This window comes from Sinocyclocheilus grahami, unplaced genomic scaffold, assembly GCF_001515645.1.
Source record: "Sinocyclocheilus grahami isolate Dianchi unplaced genomic scaffold, SAMN03320097.WGS_v1.1 scaffold30.1, whole genome shotgun sequence".
NCBI lineage: Eukaryota > Metazoa > Chordata > Actinopteri > Cypriniformes > Cyprinidae > Sinocyclocheilus > Sinocyclocheilus grahami.
In genome coordinates, this window is record NW_015505209.1 from 2740039 (window position 1) to 2767462 (window position 27424).

The window sequence follows — 27424 nt, forward strand, 5'->3', positions numbered from 1 at the left end:
AGAGTTATGAAAAAAATCATGAAATGAATTGTAACGCTGGAGCGTGACAATGGAGTTGGAAGAGCCAAGTGCAGGCTTTATTAAGTGCAAGGTGTGGTCATACAGGCAGGGTTGAACACCACGAACCATATCATCCAAGGCAAAGACAAAAGAGTAATCCAAAAACAGGCAATGGTCGGGACAGGCAGCAAACAATCACAAAAAACAGGTAAACAGTCCAATTATCAAAACACAGGCAAGGAAACCAAAAAACTAGGAAAACACAGGCGAAACACGGAAACTAGGATGGCTAGGGATAACGTTGCCAACAAACAATACACAGCACTGGCTGCATCTGAAAACTTAGGCAGCTGACTTGTTGCCTCGCTGCCCTATCAGGCAATGACTTGCAGGCAGCGTTTGCGCACAAAGGCACCTCACAAAACTGATTTCGGACAGACTTCTGAGGAAGAGTAATGGTTTAATGACCTATAGCAATAATTGGTGATAACTAAGTGAATATTTCATTACTGCAATATTAATTTCTCGCTAGAAATGAAAACGGAAAGTGGAAAACGTTGATGAAAAACGTACATTTACACACAAACTGACCCCCGACCGCAACTTTCGGATGCCATCTTTATTTTTTAGCTTAACTGTCAAAGAATGGAACGCACAGGATTGTGGGATATCAAAGGCAGCGAAGGATACATCTATGCTGCCTTCAAAAATTGGCCAGATGAAAGCATCTCAGGAGACAGGAACTGAAGCTAACATTGAATTCGGACGTGCCTTGATGCCTTCCTACCTTGGAATGCGTTCTCCGAAGGCAGCATTTTTCAGTTTTTGGATGCAGCAATTATGAGAGTGCAGCTTAAATAGTCCACCTGATTGGAAACAGGTGTTGTCTGATAATTGGTCAATAAGGCTGAGGGTTATGGGAAATGGAGTCCAGAGTGAGAAGGTGAGGGAGACCATTGGTGGTGAGCGGGAGGAACAGCAGGGACCAGATTCATAACAGTTATATATAAACGCATAATAATATAATTACTTAATGTATTTATAAAAACTGAAAATTATTTAAGAACTCTCTCTATACACACACACACACTATTATTATTACTTTTTAGATTTATTTTTGGCGTTTTTTTCCTTCATTGTTATAAGACAGTGTAGATGAGACAGGAAATGAAGTGGGAGAGAGAGAGAGGGGGTGGGATCGGGAAAGGTCCTCGAGTCAGGATTTGAACTCAGGACGCCGGTAGCACAACAGCGCTTTATGTGGGCGCCGACACACACTATTATTTTAATTGTTTATGGAGTTATTTTTTAACAATTTAATGAATAAAATGTACAGTTAATTAAAAGTTCATAACAGCTAAATGCAGAAACTACATTAAAAAAATAAAATGCAGTCACATTAGAAGTTATTTAACAGTCTTGTTTTGGCCCTGTGACAGACAAGTATGAGATTCAGAAAAAATTTAATTTATATCAAAGCAATCAAGATTTGATAAAAAAACAAAATTTTGTGTGAATGCCTAGAGTTTTTGCGCAAGATCAGGTTAACATCACAAGCAAATTCTTGTCTGCTGTCCAGGTTTGGTTTCTTTTGATCTTTTTGGCCATACTACAGTGTACCCATGTGTTCAAGGATTATACACCAGCAGTCTATCTAAAACAGCACAGACGCTGAATATTCATATCCTGGGTTTTTATAATGAGATCTACAAGTTGCATGTAGTTTTAACTTTTGCTGTTGCTGACTAATACCACTTCTTTATATACCTATTGCTGATGGGTTAAATGCTGCTGTAAATTTGTGTGTGTTGTATATGTTATATTCACCTGTGTTGATCATGCCTGGGTTCGAGTTAAACCAGGTTGGGAGCACAAGATCACTGAAGATTGAGAAACCGAGAATCAAGAGATTCCTGGAGGAGTTCAAATCCACATACTGCAAGAAAAACCGAAACATACAATGAAATATGAATGAGATGATGACCCATAGTATGTATTTATTTAGATGAAGTCACCCTGACATGCAATTTCAAAATAATAAAATGAAAAATTAAATAAAAATGCATGACGACTATCAGGTGTACCTGAAGATTGGAAATTCCCACTGCTGCTACCATCCCAAACATGAGGAGGAACATTCCACCAATGACCGGGTCTGGAATAGTTATAAAGACTGCGCTGAATTTACCAAAGAGTCCCAAGATGATCATAAGAAGCCCGGCGGTCTGAAGAACCAATCTGCTGCCAACATCAAAAGATAAGTCATCCAAAACACTGTGATGAAACGAAAACCAAAAAAACATTTCTGAACATGCAGGGAATGTAATTTCCATTCATATGAAATGGAGACAGATATAAAACACAACTTAGCATCCTTAATATAATAATAATAATAATAATAATAATAATATTTAACAACAAGAGCAAATATTTAAAATAAGACCTTTTGGAAATAGCACTTCCCTGAAGACGTTACATAATGGATGTTTAAACATTCCTCAAAAAATGACATTAATGTCATGTGTTGCTTCCTCAAGCATCAATGATGGCTTGAAGCTGCTCGTAATAGATGTGGATGAGTCCCTCAATTGTCCTAAATGGGTAAGAGTTCAAAAGTGCAGAGGACGCTGAGAAACCAGAAGAATTTACAGGACCTGGAGGATTTTTGAGAACAGTGGACACCTTCATTGCTCAGGAGTCATGCACAGGAATGATCACAAAAGGTACAAATAGTCATTGATGTTTGAGAAGGCAACACTCAATGTTAAGATCCCAAATAGCCTGAACTTCAGAACACGTTATCTTCAGGATGACTTGCAGATTCTTTAGTAACATTTTTAACTTAATTAATTATAATTAATTTATCTTTTACTTCTCTCTCTCTTGTTTCTTAAGTGAAACATTATGACTTTAGTTATCTGGAATATATGTAATTCCAAATTATCAGTATTCATTCATTTACAAATGCTTTCCATACTGCTTTGATAACAGTGCTTTTGGGAAACATGTTATGTAGCATTATATATACACCGTTAAATCTTGGCTGCATGATTATTTTTGTTGCAAAATGTAAAATATATTAATCACACAGCTAAGTTGGATATAAGTAGCCTATATCCAACTTTATCTGCATGCATGTAGTATACTCACATAAAGCTCATAATATACAGCAAATCTCAACTGCTTGATTGTTTAGTCACAAAACGTAAACTATTTTCATTGAGCTCTAATCTACTAAATGCGACTATAAAGCATAAATACTGTACACCACGTGCATAATTATTAGGCACGTTGATATTCTGATCATATTTTTTTCCCAAGCACATTTTACCAATTCCAAACCACATCAATCTTAATAACTACTATTCATTTTGTATTTAATAATTTATAAGGGATATATAATTGTCCATGAAGACTGGAAGTGAAAAACTCCTTATATTCAGGTGTGCAAAATTATTAGGCATGTTTTCTTTTACAGATAAAATGAGCCAAAAAAGAGGTTTAACTATAATAATAATAAAAAAAAAATTAATTGACTTTTCAGTCTGTTAAACCTCTTTTTTGGCTCATTTTATCTGTAAAAGAAAGATTTTATCCGTAATCTCATACCATACTGATATAAAAATACAAAGACTAAGAAACTATATTCCATTCGTTGTCATTAACAACATGAAGTGCATTAAACATTCAGTTACGTAGAAGTTTCAAACACTTATTAAAATCAATCAAACACTTATTAAAAAAATATTTCATTTGTTTACCTGCATGTCATGGGACCATTAACCAACAGAGAGCCAAGAACATGCAAATGTGATAATTATTAAAGTATTTATTTAAAAATCTCAGCGTACTTTAAGTAAATATATTAGGTGAAAGAGGTTCAGAGGACAAAAAAAAGGGAATCTCTGCATTACATGTACATCAGAAATATCGTGAATTTGTGCATTTTAATGTGTTTGAAAGACAAAAGCCTTTCAAAGACATAGTAACACATAGTTAAATAACCTAGTGAGTGATAATTCAAATAAAAATGAATGTGTTCATCAGTATGATGCAATGTTGAAACGCTTCTTAAACCTGAAATGATTTTTGTAAATCCGTTGGTCAAATGCTGTGTAGCCACCTGACTAATGACTGATTTCTGCGTTAATATCCACAAAACTGGAAGATTTTCTGAGTGTAAACAACCAGTAAGCTATTTTAGAAAGGAACATTTAAAAAATTAAAAAGGAATTAGGGAGAATTAATCAATTATGAATAATTGATTGCTATTGTGTGAATAATATGTAATCATGTAATCAGTAAAAAGTAACTGTAGTCTGATTAAGTGCATTTTTAAATGTAATCTAATTACAAGTACTTAATTTTTGGAATCTGATTATGTAATCCAGTTTACATGCAATCAGTTACTACCCAGCTCTCCTAGACATGCAGTATGACATGCAGGATGACTACTACACTACCAGCCAAGAAAAAAAATAATTTTTATGTTTTTGAAAGAAGTCTCTTAATCTCATCAAGGTTGAAATTACTTTATGAAAATGCAAGGACAGGAATATTGTGAAAATAATATATTACAATTTAATAGAAGTATTCTTTATTTTTATTATATAATACATTTTCAAATGTAATTTATTCCTGTGATGCAAAGCTGAATTTTCAGCAGCTATTACTGCAGTCTTCAGTGTCACATGATCCTTCAGAAATCATTATAATATGCTGATTTGCTGCTCAAGTGTTAATAATGGTTCTTATTAGCAAAACATAATATTTTTACTGATGAACATTGTGGAAGCCATGATACATTTTTTCCAGGATTATTTGATGAACAAAGTTGAAAAGTACAGCGTTTATTTAAAGTAGAAATCTTTCGTAACATTATAAATGTCTTTACTGTCACTTTTGATCAGTTTAATCTATGCTGAAAAAAAAGCATTCTCTTTATCTTCTATCATGTAATGATAATATTAATAAATGTTTCTTGAGCATCAAATCAGCATACTAGCAATTTAACTTTGCTGTCACAACAATCAATTATACATTTATTTAATATATATTACTTTAAATTTTATATGTTTTATATTTGTGATCAAATAAATGCAGTCTTGGTGAGCATAAGAGAATTCTTTCAAAAAGAAAATTATGCCAAACTTTTGACTTGTGGTGTACTCAAGTGTGACTTCAGGAGAGTCAACATTTTAGTTGAATAGTAGCATAAAAGTGTTGAAATAACAAATAACTTGCTTTGTAAATGTACAACATAACTGAATTTGAACAAGGTATTGATGGCAACAACAATGAAGATAGTTATATGTTTTATCAATAAACAGACAAATCCTACCCTTGTAATTCCCAGAGCGGCGATATTCTGACTGTAGGAGGTGGTGACATTACCAGTACCCCACAGGGCAGCCAAGATGCAGCCCACGCCTTCCACCGCAATGCCACGGTTAATAGCATGCGTGGGAGGTGGAGGCGCTCCAGAGAGACGAGCGCACGCATAATAGTCTCCAATGGACTCCATTGTTGAAGCCAGTACTCCAGCCATCATGCCCAGTACAGACGACACACTCACTGTCGGCAAACCCCACTCTCCTAAAAAAAAAGCAAGAGTTAAGAGATGAGCGAAGTTCCTTCGCAACAGTAAGATGTTCCTTATACTTTATGACAGAAATAAAAAACAACAAGTATGTAGTTTTTATTCTGGCATGCTGAGACTAAATACATAACTACACGTTTATGAGGTTACTAGGAAAATCATTATTCAATCCACTTAAACTCAAGAAACCTTTGGATTGATTTGTTTTTCTTTTGTTATAGTGTCACGGAGGTATGTTTACTTTGACTCCTATCCAAAATTGTACAAGATTTTAATCAAATAAATACCTAAAATACCAGATTTTAATCAGCCTTTCTGAGTAATATGGAAGTGTGTTTTTCAAGGCTGTGAATGACAGTTAAATTAGTAATTAGTCAAAGCCAAATTGAATGAAAAGGTCAGAAGGTCCATTTGACAAACGCAAAAAAAAGTGCGCTTGTATATTTCAAATAAATGCTGTTCTTTTGAACTTTCTATTCATTAAATAATCCTGAAAAATTGTATCATGGTTTCTACAAAAATATGAAGCAGCACAATTGTTTTCAACATTGATTATAATAAACGTTTCTTGAGCACCAAGTCAGCATATTAGAATGATTTCTGACGGATCATGTGACACTGAAGACTGGAGTAATTATGCTTTGCCATCACAAGAATAAATTCAATTTTGAAATATATTAAATAGGAAATTTTTAAAAACATTTAAAAAACAAACATACTACAAATAATAAAAAAAAAAAATCTACACTATTCAGTAGAACAATGTATTGCCAAAGGATGGCTTCAAAAGACATCTGCTATCGTTCAAAGTGGATGGTTGAGAGGAGCATATAGTGTAAATTGCACACAGTAAAGTGAGGCCCATGCTATCATATATCAGCCCGAAGCACATAGATGTCTCAAGGGATTTAAGTGGGTCAGGCGAAACGATGAATTCTCCTCAGTAACATTCAGACACTGATGCAGTCAAACCTGAATTAGCTATCTGAAGATTAAAATACCACATTCCCCAACATGGAAGCCTCCGGGCGGTACATCTTATGGGCTTTATCTAAAGAAGTCAAATGAGACGCTGTGCAAAGTAATGCTGGAAACCTTAAAGGGGTCATCGGAGACAAAATTCACGTTTACATGATGTTTGAACTGAAATGCGTGTTGGCAGTGTGTGTACGCAACCACCCTATAATGATAAAAATCCACCCAGTGCTTTTTTTTTTTATCTCTATAAATCCAAACCCCTTTCTCATATCAAGCCGTTCTCAGATTCTTGGCAGAATGATGTAGTTCTGCACAGACCTCTCCCACGATTGTTGATTGACCGTGTCGTCAGTCTTTGGTTTTAGCACAGACCCGCCCTGAGTGAGCTGTCATCAGTCCGCCATTGTTTCGACGCCGGAGCTGATGTAGACAAGAATGACTCCTAAGTGATTGAAGTGTTTTGTTGTTGGATGTAATAATGAACATAGCAGTCGTCATTTACTCCCGACATCTGAGCCGCTGAAGACACAGTGGGGTACGTTTGTTTTTTAAGGGAATGTGTCCCTGATCTACCTAAATGCGTTTATCTTCGAGCGAAACAGTGATACAGCTTCACCTACAGAAGAAGCGAGTAAAAGTTTTTAATGAATCTTTGCAAATCGGCTTTCCTACTAATGTGCTAGTCAGCAAGTTTCGCGATGAATGCGGCTAAAGTTTACCATCTGTCAGAGAACGGCTTGTCATCCCACGGAAGAGAGGGGCAGGGCCAGCAGATCATTAGCATTTAAAGCAACATGCAAGGAAACGGCTTGGTATGAACAGAGCTGTTTTTGACAGTAAAAACGGTGTTGTTTTACACTACCATTGAGACATTTTAACCAAAGTATGTTATTGATTTTTCATTAAGACCCTAAAGAATCATATCAACTTGTGGAAAATGGGCATCCGATGACCCCTTTAAGCTGTTTCAAATACATTTATTTGCAAACTGATTCATAGCAGAGGGGCATTGGGTGTTGAAAGCATTTCTTAATTTCTTAGAGTGGCAGAAAGCTGAAACAGGGGTGACGAATCATAAGCCTGACTGTTGCATGTGTCTGAGACATTAATACACCACACCTTTATGGGTAGCAAAAGCAAAATATGGTTCGCTGTGAATAACAGTTGTTAAATCTTCCCCATTCATGTCACTATCACCAATGCCCTCGGAGCAGACGTATCTCTCATCTGTGGATTCTGAAAGAAAATGCCATTCAAGATGGCTCATTCTTTTTTAAACAGACATGTCTTTTGGTGGCAAATAGCACTTGGGAAACAGCTGTGACAGTACTGTTAAAACAGTTAACATTCATGTTTGTTGACTATGAAAATCATTCATGTGACATGTATTATTCATAAATGCCAGACAGTTGACAAAATGTTTTTTTATGAGTTCCAGGGAAACCATATATCTTTGCATCAAACTGTTTTGTCTATTTGTTGGTATTTAAATTTATGATAAGATTAATTTGATTATTTCCTCTGTAATGTTTATAGTTAAGAGATAATAGATGTGCATGTTTTTTCAACTATGGGAATTTTTGGCCCTGTGGATTTTAGACAAACTCTTTTAAAACATATTTGAAATCTCATTTCCAACACATCACAACTTGTTTTTGTTGGATAGAATTCTGTGATAACATTTTTGGAAAATGTTTTTGTAAAATTCCAGGAAAACAAAATTTGAAAAAATATTTTCACACTTAATGGGGGAACAATATAAAATATTACCTATTGCCTTTGTCATCCTTCTGGAATAACAGAGACTGGGGCAGCAGCAACTTACAGGAGAAGGCAGCGAAGGGGTGCTCTTCTTTATAAGCAGCTAAGAAGAGCAGCAAGCCCCTTTAATGCAATACCTGAAAAAGATGCAGAAAACCCACTAGAATTGGCAGCCTAGTTTGCAGCAAACATAGCGTACTGCAGCCATAGAAGCGAGCAATGAACGGATCAGAGATCACATTCTACCTTGCCTAAAAGCTTCAGCATCCATTTAAAAAGACTAACAACAGCATATAATAACTCAAATCAACTCATCAGTTTACAGGTTGTCCGTCTCCCATTGACATTTGTACTCGTGTGTTACGTGTCCTCAATCTGACAACCCGCGTGAGCATAGATAAAAATCCTTACCAATACACTAGATAGCTTTGCAACAAGCATGTTGCTTGCTTAAATCACAGCATGTTGCAGTAGTCAGGAACTTCAGGAAATAACATTCCCAATACTAAATGAGCCATAAGCAGCAAACATATTTCAAGAACAATCGGATGGCCTAAACCACAACTTAAACATTAGCTTCTTGCTGTTGCAAGTTTAACTAAGAACCAGCACTTGCAGTAACAACCAATAGCTTACAGCAACAAGCAAGTCTAGCGACAAACATGACACTGAACACTAGATAACAAGCAAGCAAAATCCCAATACCCTAATAGCTTTAAAGCAAAAAACTTTCTGAAATAGCATAGACTGAGGCAGCATGCCCTTTAAGAAGAGAAGCAGTGAAGGGGTGCTCTTCTGTAATAAGCAGCTGAGAAGAGCAGCATGCCCCTTTAATGCAGTACAGCATATGGTCAATACCCAAAGTTTAGGCAACAGCATGTTGCCCTATCCAGATAATCGTTAGCATTAATAATGCAACGCAACGCGTAAAAAGACAGTACAAGTCATTATAATCCATAATTATGTGAGTAACAGGGGCTTAACATTTCCATCACACGCTTGAGGTATTCGGCCAATCACAACGCACTGGATAGCTGGCCAATCACAGCACACCTCGCTTTTTCAGACCGATGAGCTTTGTAAAAATCGACGCGTTTCAGAAAGGCGGGGCATAGAGGAGAAACAATAATGTACAGTATGTGGAAAATAATGTGTTGTTTTTACCTTAAACCGCATAAACATTTCATTACACCAAATAATGTTCTTTTTAGCAGCATCATATGACCCCTTTAACTGTTCCATATGTTTATTTCTATTGATGAACAAATCAATAGAACAAATCCATTTTAGCGATCCTGACAATTAGGTTTGACACCTCAGTCAAAATCACATTGGCACTTTAAAAAAAAAATCCTATTTAATCCTGGAAATTAAGTTTTCAAAACATTTTAATCTATAAAAAGATAAAGAATAAAATATATTTTTGAGTAAGAAAGTTTCTGCACTATTTCTATGTCACTGATTTTACTTACGGACTCAAAAACATGAGTGCATGCAGTCACTAAAGTAAAATGAGGACATACCCAATATTAAGAAATGTATATTTTAATTTATTTTTTTCACTCAAATTATGTTATTATATCACTTGTAATGACAATTTGAAAAGCAACACTGAACTAATTTTCTCTAGTGGTCTCAGACCTTTGGTTGCCACAGTAGATATATCTACGCAATTACATTATACAGACATAATTACAATATAATACACTTACAGAAAAGAGTTTGAAGAGAGGGTAATGGAAGACTTTCCACTTCTTGTCCTTATAAGCAATGAGAGGAAGGTTAACTTTGCTCAAATACTGGGAGAAGAGAAGGATAAGGCAAACCATTCTGGAGAAAGAAGACTCATTATAGACTTAAATAATTTGTACTTAATTAACATTATCCTTCATGTTAATAAACCAATATCAATCAATACCATAGGTGACCAAAAAAAACAACTAAATATCCCAGTATAAAATATACACACAACTTGATGTCAAAAACTATATGCATGATATAAAAGTAATAATATTTAAATTTTAAATAAAAAAAATAAATAAAAAAAATCACATTTTGTTATGTTGCTGCCTTATGTTAAACTGCTTTAAGACTTTTTCTCCACAATCTACACTCCATCCACCATAATGACAAAGCAAAAACTGAACTGTCACAACTTTATAAATGTATTAAAAACAAAAAACTAAAATAAGAACATTGGATAAGTATCCATACCCTTAACTCAGTACTAAGTTGAAGCACCTTTACAGCCTCAAGTATTTTTGGGTATGATGCAATAAGCTTTGAACATCTGCATATGGCAATTATCTGCCATTCTTCACCTCACCTCTTCACCTCTTAAGCTCTGTCAGGTTGGATGGGGGCAGATGCACATTTTCAGGTTTCTCCAGAAATATTTGATTGGGTTCAAGCCCAGGCTCTGGCTGGGCCACTCAAGGACATTGACAGTTTTCTATACCCTGTGCTTGGAATTGAGGTCCATCAGACTAGAGAATCTTGTTTCTAACTGCCTGAGGGTCCTTTAGGTGCTTTTTGCTTTCATGTGTCTTCACTGAGGAGAGGACTGAGTCTTGCCACACCCCCATAAAGCCCAGATCGGTGGAGTGTTGCAGTGATGTTTGTCCTTCTGTAAGTTTCTCCCATCTCCACATATGGTCATGGAGCTCAACTAGTGACCATCAGCTTCTTGGCCACCACTCTAACCAAAGCACTTCTCCATTAGTTGCTCAGTTTGGCCAGGAGGCTAGCTCTATGAAGAGTCCTGGTTGTTTCAAACTTCCATTAAGGGTAATGGAGACTACATGCTTCTGTGAACTTTCAATTCAGCAGACTTTTTTCTGAACTCTGCAATCCTGTTTCTGAGCTCTAAAGGCAGTTTTTGACCTCAGGGCTTGGTTTTTGATCTGATATGCATTTTCAGCTGTTAAACCTTTTATTAAGACGTGTGTGCCTTTTCAAATCTAACTCATTCAATTGAATTTGCCACAGGTTAACTTCACTCGAAGTGTAGTAACATCTACAAGCAATATGAATGCTCCCAAATAAGGGCAGGTATACTTATGCAATGGAATCATTTAAGTTTTTTTATTTTTAATAAATTTGCAAAGATGTTAACCTGGTTTTGACACTGGCGTTTTATCACAGACCTGTTCTGAGTGAGCTGTCATCAGTTCGCCATTGTTTCACCTCTGGAGCAGATGTAGACAAGAATGTCTTCTAAGCGATTGAGGTACTTTGTTGTTGGATGTAACATAGCAGTCGTCATTTACTCCCGACATCTCAGCCGCTGAAGACACAGTGGATTACTTTTGTTTTGAAGGGAATGCCTACCTAAATGCGTTTGTTTGCGCGAATCATTTTACTCCAGACTGCTTTCTGAATGAGGGACAATTCAAGGCAGGTTTTGCTAAAAAGTTGTCCTGAAAGATGGATCAGTAACAACGGTTCGTGATCCAGCTTCACCTGCAGAAGAAGTGAGTGTCATACTGTTTATTTTATGATTTCGGAGCAAATCGCCATTTCACTCCAGACTGCTTTGTGAATATGTCGTTATAGTGCTTGGCTATTTTAGTATTTTAATTGATCAGCGCTGTGCTGGTGAGATTAGCTCGTGCCACGCTGTTGAGTCGGTCGCGCGGTTCGATCCATTGAGCCTCGCCAATGGCAGGTCAGCCCGATGCGAGCTCTGTAACATTGCGTTGTTTTGTACAACTTTCGGTTTGTTTGGCTTCCCATATGTGTGGCTGAACACCGGTTCTCTCACTCTCAGACATCTTACTTCTAGCTGTTTACTGATGTAGGTATGCAAGGCAGAGATGTAAATGCTACGCCCTCTTCTGAAGATGGGAATATTCCGCTCATTTGCATTTAAAGTGACACACCCCAAAAACAGCTCTTTTTTTTTTAGACAGGCCCCAAAAATGACATTTTATACATGTTATAATAAATGATCTGTGGGGTATTTTGAGCTGAAACTTCACAGACACATTTTGGGGACACCCAAGACCAATATTTCTTCTTGTAAAAAGGGGCATAATAGGTGCCCTTTAAAACAGTTTAACATAAGGCAGCAACATAAAACGTGAAAAAATTATACTTTCGCAAAGCATATATACTGTATATATATATTATATATACATATATATACACACACACACACACACACACTATATATTTCCTTTCAAAATTAATTCTGATCATAGTTATTTTGATCTATTATTTGATCTGTTTTGTAGATTTAGCAAAGAAAAATCTAATTCTTTCCCAGTATCTGCCTCGTTGAACCGTCTTAAATGTAATCTTACCATAAAGAACAAAATGTAAATAACTTACAAACTGATTGTAACCAAGGCATATTTTAAAAACGCATATAATTTGATTGAATTTTTCTGATTCATTTCAGCAACAGAGGGTTCCACTCTGTATATGATGTAGTAGAGGTTTAAGATTAGTGAGGATCAGATTAAGGACTGGACTAGAATGAGGAATAGGATTATGATTAAGGATTGGTTTTAAAGTGACATTTCATTTAAAATCCTCATAAATAGCATCTGCTTTTATAATTAAATAACAATGAAAGCATATCGGCAACAAAAAAGAATAAAAAAAAAAAAAAACACCACCAACAACATGCAAACACATACACCAAAAAGAAAAAGAAGAGAGAGAAGAAAAAAAAATCACTTTTTTCCCTCTTTTTTTTTAAGCATCTCTTCTCTTGTACATTAGTTAATTCTGCTAGGAGCCACAACCTGAATCTAATTTACACGGCTTAGGATGAGACATTTACTATGAGTCCTAATGAGTCTCTGACACACACATATGTGCCTTAAACCTTTGTTTACGCAGGCACGTGGACAGGGAGGTTCTGAGGGGCGAGACACTTAAACCTTATCAACATTAATGTATCCTCTTAGGAATGCTTGAGGAGTAATGAACAACATTTTTCAGCAAAGGATCTGAGCGATGTATTATCATGTAAATGAAAACAGTAAAGAGGATTCATCTCTACAGATAAACACTCAACCCTAAGGGACATTTTGTTTTTAAAGGGTCCTTGCATTGCATAGTCTGCAGAAGACCTACACAACCAGAAATACAAATTACTGTATGGACTCGTAACAGTAACTCACAAAGCTGCAATTCCCCAGTGAGCTCCTGACTTCTGCCCCGCCTGGATGAAGAGCGACAATCCGATGAGGTTGATGGTGGGATCAATAGCCAGCGGCCCGATGAACCTCAGCACTAGTCCCACAAGACCCGACAGCCCCAGAACAAGCTGAAGCATTGAGGCCACTAGAATGGCCCCCTGGATCTACGAAAAGACAAGAGGTCAGAATGTTCTGAGAAAATGCATGAAAATGTTTCAGTTTTATTTTTTTAGGTAAATAAAAACTTTTTTTTTTAACAGTAACATTTTCTGTTCTAAAACAATAATATATATGTATACTGTATATGTATGTATTATAATTTCATTGTATTGGCAGCTTCTAAAACAAACGTGGAAACATTTATGAATCCTTTATGAATTTTATTGTATTTACTGTAAATTAAATCAATGTTTAATGACGTCACAATTTTTTCACTCTGTGTACATAAATCAACAGTGTATGCCTAAATTGATGACAAAAGCATCCACCAATGCATAAATATAGAAGTTCAATGAGAGTATCGTTGAGGATTAAACTTGCTCATAAAGCTTCCAGCAATTTCATTTCGGACCAGGCTTCGTGAAGATATGCAAGTCTCTAAAACTCACAAAAATGTACGTTTGCACTTTCCATATGCATTAGAATGAGATCATCCTGTATAATTTGAGCACAAAGTGGATCATTATCGTTTGTCGGTCGCTGGTGACTCACAGTTCCTTCTGACACATGACTCACAGCTCAGAACAGCCACACTTGTTTCAAACTCCAGCACGAAGTGAACGCTGCAATTATTTTGATCAGCTTTGAAATGACATTTCCTACATTACCTCACAGATGCGGACTTTCCACACCGCATCGCCATCCACGAGGAGCGCTGCAGAATCTGTGGCATTGAGGTGAGAAGTGGCACTGGTGCCTGGGCATCTCCACTTGGGAAGGGCGAGGATAGCCAAGGTCGGGGTAATGAAGGTGAACGTCCCCCCTTGGAGGATCGGCAACCTGAGGAGTTAAGTAAAGGATGTTTATTTTGCGTCAAGCTTATTTTATGTTTTATCATAAAAGCATTGGCAGTAGTCATAGAAAACTATGTAATATTCCTTCCATTGACTTATAGAGCTTATAAAAAAATCATTAAAAGCAAATGTTCTGGCTGAAAAACACCAGAGCCAGAATGATTTTAAGGTACTTGTGTTAATATTCCTATCATTATTTACTCACTCTCATGTCGTTTCAAACCTGTATGACCGGTCTTCTTTAGAGCTGCTTTATAGCTAGATAACATTTGTTTCGTAACATTGACACTGCAATTGAACTAACTTGACCTGAATAATGACAAATGTCTTCTCTAGAGCAGACATTTATGCATTTGGCAGACACTTAAATCTCATTTACTTTATACACTGCTTTTCCTGGGAATCAAACCCATTACCTTGGCATTGCTAGTGCCATGCTGGACTGTTTGAGTTAAAGACGTACTAGAATTGAAGCTGAAATGTTACACCACTGCTGTTTTCCGGTTTATTTCTGTGAAGTTGCTATGAAACATTCTATATTGTATAATGCAGTATCTCTATAAAAAAAAATGTGACTTGATGTGACCAAAGACCTTTTTTGTCCATACAATGAAAGTCAGTGGGGCTCAATGTTCGTGAAACATTCATCAAAATGTCTTTTTTTTTTTTTAGGTTGTGTATTAATCAAATCAGGTCAAATCACCTTTATATGTCAAAGCAGCTTCATACAGAAAAACAGCAGAATAATTATCAACTAACTGTAAAATTCTGCACTTTTTCTTCTGGCAATGTATGTAATTCACACTCTGAGGAACGTTTATCCCAGTACCTGGTCCCGAGGGTTGTCTATAGCAAAGTGCTCATGCCCGAGACGAAGAAGATGGTGGAGATGAGCTGACTTTTGGCAGCGTGGTTCTCTTTGATGCACAGCGGCTCGGCTAAGATGAGAGGAATTGCCAGGATGCCACCGAACGCCAGTATGTAATGCTGTGTGACACAAGAAACAGGAATGAATAGCTAACGTGATGACACCGGGCTTAGGTTCATCACAAACAACCCGTTAAGAGGGGCGAGACATGAGGGAAGACAGATGATCACAAAAAATGTAGCAAATCTTAAATGTGGCCTGACTGAGCCAGGGAGACGTGCGAAAAATGGAAGACAGATGTTGGCCTATCTGTTGTGAATTGATAGCCCCTTTTTACTCGCAGCAGTAAGCTTCATAAATTTGTCGGGTTCCGAAAAAGTAAAACTTGGCTGAACGCTCAGCATCTTTGACAGGAGATTACGGGGCGGATATGGAGACTATGCACAGGAGAGAATTTACACAGCAGGAGAAACAGGGAAATAAACTTTTTTAAATTCCTGTTGTTTTATTTGTTCTGGTTTATGCCTTCACAGCTGCCTTTTCCCAGAAGGCAAGTAGAGCCAGCAAAACTGAATGTAATTTCATAAGCCTAGAGGGATTGTATTCGTGTATTAGGCTCTTGGGGAGTCTGCGCTGACATGAAATACCAGGTCTCTCTCTGCTTTTTCCTCCCCTCTGTGACGGCGGAGAGATGAAAGCGAGTGTGCTGGAGGAATGAGGCTTCTTCTTTGTACTCTTTGCGCTCGGCCCATCATCTTACCTCACATGTCTATGCGAGTCCCTTGTGTACCTTCCTGCCCTTTCTCTCCACTCACCCAGTTGCCTTTGATCTCCATGTGCCATGTGGAACACTCATGTTCCCCTCATCTTAAACATTAGATGCATATAATAAGGAATAACACTGTCTAGAGAGGCAGCAAAGTCTTGAGGCGATCACAGCGATCATGATGATTTTCAAAGCAACCAGAAGTCATTCATTTTAATGAGAATTGGTGATTTTGAGTGAAAGAGACTTTTGGCGATGCAACAAAGTTGCAAAACGGAAACTGTAAAAGCCAAGAATGATTACTATAAACAAAAAGGTTTCAAAATCGCTCCAACTCTAAAGGGACAGACAGCAACAACATTTGCTGTTGTTCTGCAAAATTTTGTGGGTGAAATCCAGTCATTTCAATAAGAATCTGCACAACAGGAAGTTTCTGGAAAAGAGTTCACTAGTTTATATGTTGGTCATATGAATTTGCTATGTTGACCAAGAGAAAACTGCTTGGTTTGAAAGTGACTTCTGTGTGAGCTGTACTTCATATATCACTACACTATTGACAACAGACAAAGGATAATTTTTGGCTGCAAAATGTATCTGATATTTCACCAATATGAACACACCTTAAAGGGATAGATAAAAATGAAAATGACCCCATGATTTACTCACCCTCAGGCCATCCTAGGTGTATATGACTTTGTTTCAGATAAATAAAGGCCTTCTGAAGCAATTCGATGCATTTAAGAAAAATATCCATCTTTAAAACTTTATAAACTGCAATCTCAAGCTTCCGCTAACTGTCGTACGTGCGTTCTAGAGAAAGTGGCATCCAGCGGTTGACAGGACATAGGCGTAGCATAAGCTCTGGTGAGAAGTGACGAACGCAGAAGTGCAGAGGAGAGAGCAAAACAAAACACTGTTCACGAATTAGAAGTGCAAAACAAGGATTTGTGAAGGAAAATGTCAGAGGATTTCGATATAGGCCAAAATGAGACTGGTGTTCCTTTGCTGTAAACAAAAAAATAGTTATCGCAGACTAGCATATTCTCACTGGCGCATACGCTACACCTATGTCCTACGTCATCTGCTGGAACGCCACTCTCGTAAACATGTGTCCGATAGTTAGGGGAAGCTAGAGATTACGGTTTATAAAGTTTTAAATATGGATATTTTTCTTACACAAACGCATCTCTTTGTTTCAGAAGGCCTTTATTAAACCCCCGGAGCTGTGTGGAGCGCTTTTTATAATGGATGGATGCACTTTTTTGGGCTTCAAAATCTCGACCACCATTCACTGCCATTTTACTTTTTTAATAACTGAAATTGTATGAATCTGAAAGAATAAAGTTATATACACCTAGGATGGTTTGAGAGTGAGTAAATCGTGGGGTAATTTAAATTTTTGGGTGAACTATTCCTTTAATAGAATTGTGGAGACAATGGCACAACTATAACAGCACAGAGGAAAGATAACGTTGGAATCACTTTCAGAGCTATATTTTTTTTATTTGATAACCCTTAAAGTTGCAGTGTGCTCTTAGAATAATCGTTGGTGCGAACGAACATTAATGTATTTACAGTTATCATTATAGTTTTCGTTCTTGGTGTAAATGGACCTTAAAGGCATACAGGTGCATCTCAATAAATTAGAATGTCGTGGAAAAGTTCATTTCAGTAATTCAACTCAAATTGTGAAACTCGTGTATTAAATAAATTCGATGCACACAGACTGAAGTAGTTTAAGTCTTTGGTTCTTTTAATTGTGATGATTTTGGCTCACATTTAACAAAAACCCACCAATTCATTATTTCAACAAATTAGAATATGGTGACATGTCAATCAGCTAATCAACTCAACATTGGTCCATGGTGACCATGGTGTTGGTGTGCTTGATTGGCCAGTAAACTCACCAGACCTGAACCCCATAGAGAATCTATGGGGTATTGTCAAGAGGAAAATGAGAAACAAGAGACCAAAAAATGCAGATGAGCTGATGGCCACTGTCAAAGAAACCTGGGCTTCCATACTACCTCAGCAGTGCCACAAACTGATCACCTCCATGCCACACCGAATTGAGGCAGTAATTAAAGCACAAGGAGCCCCTACCAAGTATTGAGTACATGTACAGTAAATGAAAATACTTTCCAGAAGGTCAACAATTCACTAAAACTTTTTTTATTGGTCTTATGAAGTATTCTAATTTGTTGAGAGTGAATTGGTGGGTTTTTGTTAAATGTGAGCCAAAATCATCACAATTAAAAGAACCAAAGACTTAAACTACTTCAGTATGTGTGCATTGAATTTATTTAATACACGAGTTTCACAATTTGAGTTGAATTACTGAAATAATTGAACTTTTCCACGACATTCAAATTTGAGATGCACCTGTAGTTCACCTAAAAATGAAAACACTACCATCATTTACTCACACTTATGCTGTACCAAACCTGTATGGTTTTCTCTCTTCTGCAGAACACAAAAGATATTTTGAAGAATGCTGGTAACCAAACAGTTTTGGTGTCCATTGACATCTGGAAAATTATCCCTTTAAGCAATGTAAGCAAAATGTGGAAAAGAATGTGTTTTTTGAAAAACGAGCAGATCTGTTAGATACCAGGTGTGTCCAAGCATCAAGGCAGCATTCCTGGGTATTAAGGAGTTAAACTTTATCTTTAGTGACCCTGATCGTGCCCTTCAAGGCAACTCTAAAATCAAAATATTAAAAAAGTTGCGCACATCCCACAAACGGCTCAGGTGCAGGACAAAAAAGTCAAACGATAACAAAAAAACAAACGTATTGTCCGCACACAGTGTGTGGATAATACATTTGTTTTTTTGCTTCAAGGCAACTCTCCCACCCGGATGATTACACACCCACTTTTTGTTGGCATGCACCGAGTAGAACTCTAGCCTCAAGCTGTCAGTTTAACCCTAAAAGCCCATTAAAGGTCCCCTGTGTCAGTAGTTCAAATCAGGAGAGACCTGTCCTCTTAGGAGACGTGTGCTTTAAGACTCTTCACGTGTTGCAGGGGTTAAGCCGCATTTATGGCATGTCGTCTCTCACCTGGAAACCCAGAAGAATGCAGAGGTACCAGGGTGGGTGATCATTGATGGAATAGATAAGGTTGCCTTCAGGCCTCGAGTCCAGACCCTCTTCCAGACTGTTGGCATGGGGGTCAGCAATGACGATCTTCTCAGGATCATGGCTGCAATCTGAAATCTGAGGGAAGTGGAGATTATTCCAACATATTCTAAGAGACTCAGAATTGAGGTTAATTGAGAGAGCAACGGACAGTGACCACTAAATCCTTCCAATAAACAAGATATGGAGACCTGCCATGTCTAAAGCTCTGTTCCAAAACCTAGGAGGCTGCTTTGTTCCCTACATAGGCAACTGCCTTCTAATTAACTATCTGAACCATTATGGACACTCATAAGTGGGCATTTTGGAACACTTTATTGGCAGCAGTTTTGTTACAGTATTTTTTTTTCCAGTGTGTTATTCCTCATCCTCATTTGTATTGAAATCACTTGTGAACATCTAAATTAACTGGTTTTATTCCACTCAAAAATATTACTTAATATGGACAAATGACCCCAAAATAAATTAATTTATACAAACAGAACAAATTTTTATGGGTTAAATCAGGTAGAAATAACTCTTTAAGGTAACAATTGCAAGTTACCACTTTTTACAGTACACAATACTCTAATACGCATAAATATAAATATACTAATACTTCGATAAATTTGGGATAAAACTGTCCATTTTTTTATTTACTCAAATTAATTTTTAAATAAAAAATTACATATTTTCAGCATTGAAAGAAAGAAATATACTTCTAATTAACATTTCTCATAATCTTCTCAGGATTATGTTCTATTTGATGTTTCAACAAGCAACCATTCACTACCAATAAAACATTTTTTAAATTAAAATCAAGTCACAGTGAACACTGGCTATACTGGATTAAATAGCTACAATAATACAGAAAATCATATTTTATCTGCTACTTCTAACTGTTGTGACAGGAATATTACAGGAAACATTTAATTAAGCAATTTGAGGGCTAGCTTACAGTCATTTCAAGATAACTGCAATTCAGACATGACCGTTCGGTCTGTAATTAGATCTGTCCAGTTCCAAAAGTTCGGCCCATTAAGGCTGATTTGCGGTGGATGTTAACATGATAAGCCAACGTTATCCTGCTGAAACTGTAATCAGCCAAAAAAAAGTTTTTTTTTTTTTTGCGGTTTCCACCTCAACGGAGGCAAAAGAGACACAACCTCCCTTTGAAAATGTATTCACTTGTAATATTTCAGAGAATTATCTTTTTTCTTAGGTGGCACGTGTTTCTTTCTATCTTTATTTGTCTTATATTTCTTCTCTTATATCTTTATATCTCTTTCCAAATACTTACATGACTCAAAGTCAATGAGTTTCCCAATCACCCTTTTTTTCTTGTGCTTCATTCTCATTGTGAAGTTCATTCAAGTAAGCACTTATCAGCCAATAATGGGCCTTTTAAAAAGTGTTTGGTGTGTGGTTGATCTGCTGTTATGAAAAACCAGGACAGAGCACCTCATGGGGTATATACACGATACAACAAACAAGTGATTCATTTTAACACGTTATGGTCCAGCGCATATGCAAGCATTAACAGTTTTAAAGAGACTGCTCTTTTCTTTTCATAAGCAACATGCCCTAAGCTCAAATTCAATACATAGTGTTTCTTTAAAATGAGGGAAACAGGATTCATTCATGCATGAACAAAAAGCCATTATGATAATGTGAGATTGATGATATATTAAAGGGATAGTTAACCGAAAATGAAACTTCTGTCATCATTTACTCACCCTCATGTTATTCCAAACCTGTATGACCTTCTTTCTTTTTTGGAACACAAAAGATGATTTTGACAGAATGACAGTGTCAGTCACCATTTCGGTTATTGAATGGAGAAAAAAAAAATGCAACGACTGTAAATGGTGACTAAGGCTGTTTAAATAACATCTTTTTGTGTTTTCCATGGAAGACATATGGATTTAAAACAACATCAGTGTGAGTAAATGACAGATGAATTTCCAGCTTTTACGGAATTGACAGACAGACAGATAGGTAGATAGATAGATAGATAGATAGATAGAAAACTAGAAAGCTGAATAGACAGACAGCTAACTTAGCTAGCAACATACAGATGAACAGATTAGATCGATATGAGTTAGCTTGCCAGATACACAGACAGACTGATCAGTAAATAAATGGCCTACCTCAGCTACTCCAGTCCGACAAAGACATTCTGATATAAGGTTACTTTTTTATTTGATTTTTAAAATACCTAATTAATGTCATACAGTGGGGAAAATATTTATTTGATCCCCTGCTGATTTTGTAAGTTTGCCCACTTACAAAGAAATGAAAGGTCTGTAATTTTTATGGTAGGTTTATTTTAACAGAGAGACAGAATATCAACCAAAAAAATTTGCATTTCAGAGAGTGAAGTATTTGATCTCCAACCAACCAGCAAGAATTCTGGCTCCCACAGAACACAGATTAGTCCTGCCACTTTAAGTTACTCCTAATGTCAGCTTGTTAGGTGTATAAGACACCTGTCCACACAATCTGTATCTTCCATTCCTCTCCGACCACCATGGACAAGACCAAAGAGCTGTCACAGGATGTCAGAGACAAGATTGTAGATCTGCACAAGGCTGGAATGGGCTACAAGACCATCAGCAAGAAGCTTGGTGAGAAGGAACCAACTGTTGGTGCGATTATTTGGAAATGGAAGAAAAAAACAATCATCAATCGGCTGCTTTGGTCTGGAGCTCAGTACAAGATCTTGCCTCATGGGGTAAGAATGATCATGAGAAAGGTGAGGGATCAGCCCCGAACTACACAGCAGGAGCTTGTTAATGATCTTAAGGCAGTTGGGCCCACAGTCACCAAGCAAAACTTTGGTAACACTACGCCGCAATGAACTGAAATCCTGCAGCGCCCGCAAGGTCCCCCTGCTCAAGAAGGCACATGTACAGGCATGTTTAAAGTTTGCCAAAGAACATCTCAATGATTCAGAGAAGGCTTGGGAGAAAGTGCTGTGGTCAGATGAGACCAAAATTGAGCTCTTTGGCATTAACTCCACTCGCCGTGTTTGGAGGGAGAGAAATGCTGACTATGACCCCAAGAACACCATCCCTACAGTCAAGCACGGAGGTGGAAACATTACACTTTGGGGCTGTTTTTCTGCTAAGGGTACAGGAAGACTGCATTGAGGGGCAAATGGACGGGGCCATGTACTGTAAAATCTTGGACGAGAACCTCCTTCCCTCAGCCAGAACACTGAAGATGGGTCATGGATGGTTCTTCCAGCATGACAATGACCCGAAACACACCACCAAGGCAACAAAGGAGTGGCACAAGAAGTAGCACATTAAGGTCATGGAGTGGCCTAGCCAGTCTCCAGACCTCAATCCTATAGAAAATCTGTGGAGGGAGCTGAGACTTCAAGTTGCCAAACGACAGCCAAGAATCCTTAAGGATTTAGAGAGGATCTGTAAAGAGGAGTGGATCAAAATCCCTCCCGAGATGTGCAAACCTGGTGGCCAACTACAAAAAAAACGTCTTACCTCTGTGCTTGCCAACAAGGGTTTCTGCACCAAGTACTAAGTCATGTTTTGCTTGGGGATCAAATACTTTTCACTCACAGAAATGCAAATCAATTTCTAACCTTTATATAATGTGTTTAGATTTGTTTGGTTGGCATTCTGTCTCTATACGTTAAAATAAACCTACCATAAAAATTACAGACCCTTAATTTCTTTGTAAGTGGGCAAACTTACAAAATCAGCAGGGAATCAAATAAATATTTTCCCCACTGTACATGTGCCCAAATGAATTTACAGGAATGTATCAGCATGCATTTTGGCAAACATAGGTCTATATTACATCTAGTCACTGTAGTTCCTGACAAGCGAATAACTTTGATAAGGAACTGCAAATATGTATGCAAATGTTTTCAAAGTTGTTTCAATGAGAAGATGTGCTTTAAGAATTTATATGCGAATTCACCTAGAAAACATACGTTTCCTTCTGGTTGCGGTCCAGGGCTTGAATTTGGTGTGAACTCATCAAATGAAATAAACCGTGTTTACCTGAGCAACGACACGCGAGCCTTTTCTGAACGGTACAGACTGCCACCTACTGCTTCTTATCAACACAGTGGGTTTTGAAAGCCCCCCCAGTCTGTTTTCCAAAGAAAATAATCACCATCTTGGTGTACGCGTGGCATTTAAATCCATTCAGATATTGTTTGTCTCTGCCATGCTCCAGGATCAAGCTCTGATGATATGTGTGTGCCAGACATGTAGTCACTTCAAAGACATCAAATCCGTCATTAAGGATATAAATATATATTTTTTGATGCTGTCGAAGGCTTTGCTTACAGTAAACAAATTCTGCAAATATCTGGGGTTTATTTAGCGTTTAAAGTCAGGACAAAATAGCTTATACAACTCATACTTTGCTACCGCCTCCTAGTGGTAGTTGTTGGGCATTTGCATTCACATTATTCGGAATCAGTTCCAGCTGACTCATGGATTGATCCGCCTTGGTGAACTTGACATGGATACCTTGTCTGGCTTAGTCTAGAAGAAATTTGCGTGATAGTTTTACTAAATATAATACTAAATTAAGTAATTTGTGTAATTTTACAGCAGCCAGAGACTCGCAATAGGCTACATGCTGTTATGCACTATTGTTTACTAACGCTGCATTTAGGTTTGCAGATTTTATGCAAATGTTAAATCAAGGGTTTAGTTACTTATGACATGAAATTCCACATGCTAGTGACTGATCTTTCAAAAAACTCAGTATATCAGCAAAATATTAAAAGCTGGTTGAGGGAGGAGGGTTGGTTGTTGCTGGACTATATGGTGGCTATTTTTGCACTTGAAGAAGTAAACAGAGAAAAGGGTAAAGTGTGAAATGGTGTGTTTATCTGAAACAATAAGACGGTGTCCCACTGTTTCCCCCGAAGCCATTTGACCTTTATAAATCTGTTTTCAGTTCGTAATTAAATTACTCTGGTGGTCTTTATCAGCCTTTTCCTTCACAGCAAATGAAACAAAATGATTTTTTGATTCTTGATTTGATTGAAATTTATACTTAAATATTTCATATAAAAATATAGGATATTCAATTAGGGGGGGGGAAATGTAGTGCATCTTATTTTAAGGATGTTTAGAAAAATACTTGCAAATGTTTCTTACATCATATTGAAATCAGACGGTATAACATCTGATGCAGTTTCATTGCATTCGACATTTTTCTGATTTTGTGGTTATGCATGTTTGGAAACTGGCACTGTAAAGCATATTAATAATACATAATGTGGTGGCAACAAGAATTTCACAAAAACGTACCATATGGGGCCTCTCAAGACCACAAGTTGTGTCTTATTAACTTCTCAGATTACTCAAACAGTGCTGCATAATTCCATAATGACAAGATGGTTATGATGATTTGAAAATGATCCTTAGAAATTTGGAATCCAGTTTAAACTACAATAGTTGCATTCAGTTATGTAAAATGTTGACCTTGTTCAATAAGCACGACCACAGATGTATATTAACCTCTGTTAACCCATAATCCACCAGAAAACAATGCACACTAGTATTGTTTCCCATTCAGATAACTAACTAGTGACTATAACCGACAAAACAAGGCCCATGGAACAATTCCAGGGCTTTCCATTAAAACACATGATGAAGAGAAACAAACAGCAATTGATAAGAACAATTTTTGGCACTTAGTTCGAGAGTTGAGTCTGTGGCGCCCTGGTTTCTCAACACTACATCAAGCTTTGGGTCCTGATGAGTGAGATGCATAGCTGACCTGTAAGCAGCGGCCACACTTCTGAGAAGCTGAGAGAGAGACACTGGCCTTTGCAGTCGGCTGGTCAGGCGTCATCAAGGAAACCAGAGCTGTGCGTTACATGTGCCTTGAACTCAGCATTTGTGTAATCGTCAGCTTGACTGAGGGTTTTGGAGTCATGTGCCTGCCTGATGACCGCCGCTGCGGACACTGATAGGGCCGCAGGACCACACGAGTGCTCCTAGTGTGTGTGTTGATTTCAGGCATATTAAAGCAAAGGAGGACCAGTGGCGCAGGAAACATGCTGACTAGAGCAGTGAAAATCATAAATCTATGCTCCAATTTGGGACACGTTTAACCAGAAACCATGAGAATTTACCCAGCGTTCATCAAGAACTGAACAGCAGCCCTTATTACCTACCTAAAGAAAACTTGTCTTTATAGTCAACAGCTCATTAACTGATATAATGTTAAAATATTAGTGTGAACTACTTTAGTCTGCTTTGTGGTAAAATAGAACACAGGATGAATTAAAGTTCATCAGTCTTTAAATTATTATTATGATTTAAAACAGGCCTTTGAAGGGAAAATTTAAATATAATGTGATGTGCCATGCCAAGACTTCTAGGAACATCCTTTTTTTTGTGCCAAATTATTTTAAATAATAATACACTGTCATTATTATTATAATAATAAATTACATCCATAAAACGTATAATATTAATGTGCAGTAATTATATTATACAATTAGAAGGTATATAATAGTTGTATTATTATTATTATTATAAATTACTTCTGTACAACTTAAGTAAAAGTATAATGTGCATTAATTATTATATTATAATAGTAATAATAATAATAATAATAATATTAATAACAATTATAATGTTAATAAACACCATTTTATCAGTAACACTCTAGTAAATTTGCAGCATTAATAATATATTTATTATAATAGTTGTTACTTTTTAAAAACATAAATTGCACACTAATTATTAAAATTATTTTAAAATGTTATTCATGTTATTATTTTTCTTTTTATAATTCTTCAAAAATGTTAGTTTAATAAAAGATGAATCATTATAAAACAATAATATAATATGAATTTGTTGTCCTGTTAAATTTCATTTGATGTTTGACCATACATGGGCATTTTAACATTTTTCCCGTTAAATGATGATAATGGTTATGGTGATGATGATTATTTAGACCAGCACGTCTGGTCGCTAGTGTGAAGCACGCAGTGCTGGTGTACGAGTGTAACCATCGTGTTTCTTGACTATAGCTTAACCAGCAAAATTTCACCAGAAAGACCATGCTATTGCAGTCTCGTCAAGTAGGCTATTGCTTGTGAGGAACATGTGCTGATCCACCGACTGGACCAGCACCAAACAAGCATGGAAATTGACGGCAGTCTTTTCAGCAGGGAATTCTGTTTCTCTTATTTAAAACCCTGTATATTTTTATCATTCTAATACATTGAAAACTGTCATTTTGTGGAATCCTCATTACATGCATTTTGTGCATCATGTCATTTTGATTATGACAGTTCAGACCACCATTGCTTTAAATGCCTTTTCACTGTCACAAATCTGACTGATTAACAGCGTGTCATCAGGATCCCGCACAGCAGCTCACTATAATGACCATCTTGTCATTATGACTTCGTATTTGTCTGCTGGATTGATATGTGAAAGGATCAATCAATCTCTTTGACCGTTTTTTAGCAGACCTCACTCTGCCCCTTCATCAGCCATCAGCCAAATAAAATACTGCCAATCAATAGATTGCATTCAACAAATCTTTATAAACTCATCAGAAGAGGACAAATGACAGCCGCTCTGAGTTTGTCATCATAAAATGGTGAAAGGTGACAGCAGCTCCGCTCACAGGGTCAGGGTGATACATTAAAGATTTCAGATGTGATTTGCATAACTTGACACCTGGAATTTTACTGTTTGTGTCTTTTGCTTTTTCGAGCATGCTCACCAACCCCCTATGCCGAACAGCTAGACAGATGTCTAAATATACAGAACTTTTTTTTTTTCATGCTTTTTAAAACTTTGTTAATAATGGCAAATGCTTCCTTTTCCCTTTTTGTTTCTTTTTCCAAAATGAGCTTTTTTAATGATTGTAATATGAAAATTCTCAATAAATTATTTATAATATAATAGCAATATCACATGAGTAGCAGTGCGATATGGCTGTATATCGGCACGGCTGTTCAGCCATAGGTACGAGGCACTGTTCAGTGAGTTCATTGGCTGCGTCTTACAAGGTGTTGTTAAAAGTAAAAATAACTTTCTTGTGTACAACCCCGATCAAACCAACCGTACAAAATATGAGCCAGTTCACGAGTGGCACAGGCGACTGAATGAGGATACGAACAATAGATGGAAACAATCTGAGAAGGAGAGGAG

The 27424-nt window shown here is 36.9% G+C and overlaps 1 pseudogene; it reads right to left on the reverse strand.

The window, feature by feature from the left end:
• LOC107573160 (solute carrier family 23 member 2-like) overlaps positions 1 to 25018 on the reverse strand; it is a 34005-nt pseudogene extending 8987 nt beyond the window's left edge.
• Positions 25019 to 27424: the final 2406 nt, after the last annotated feature.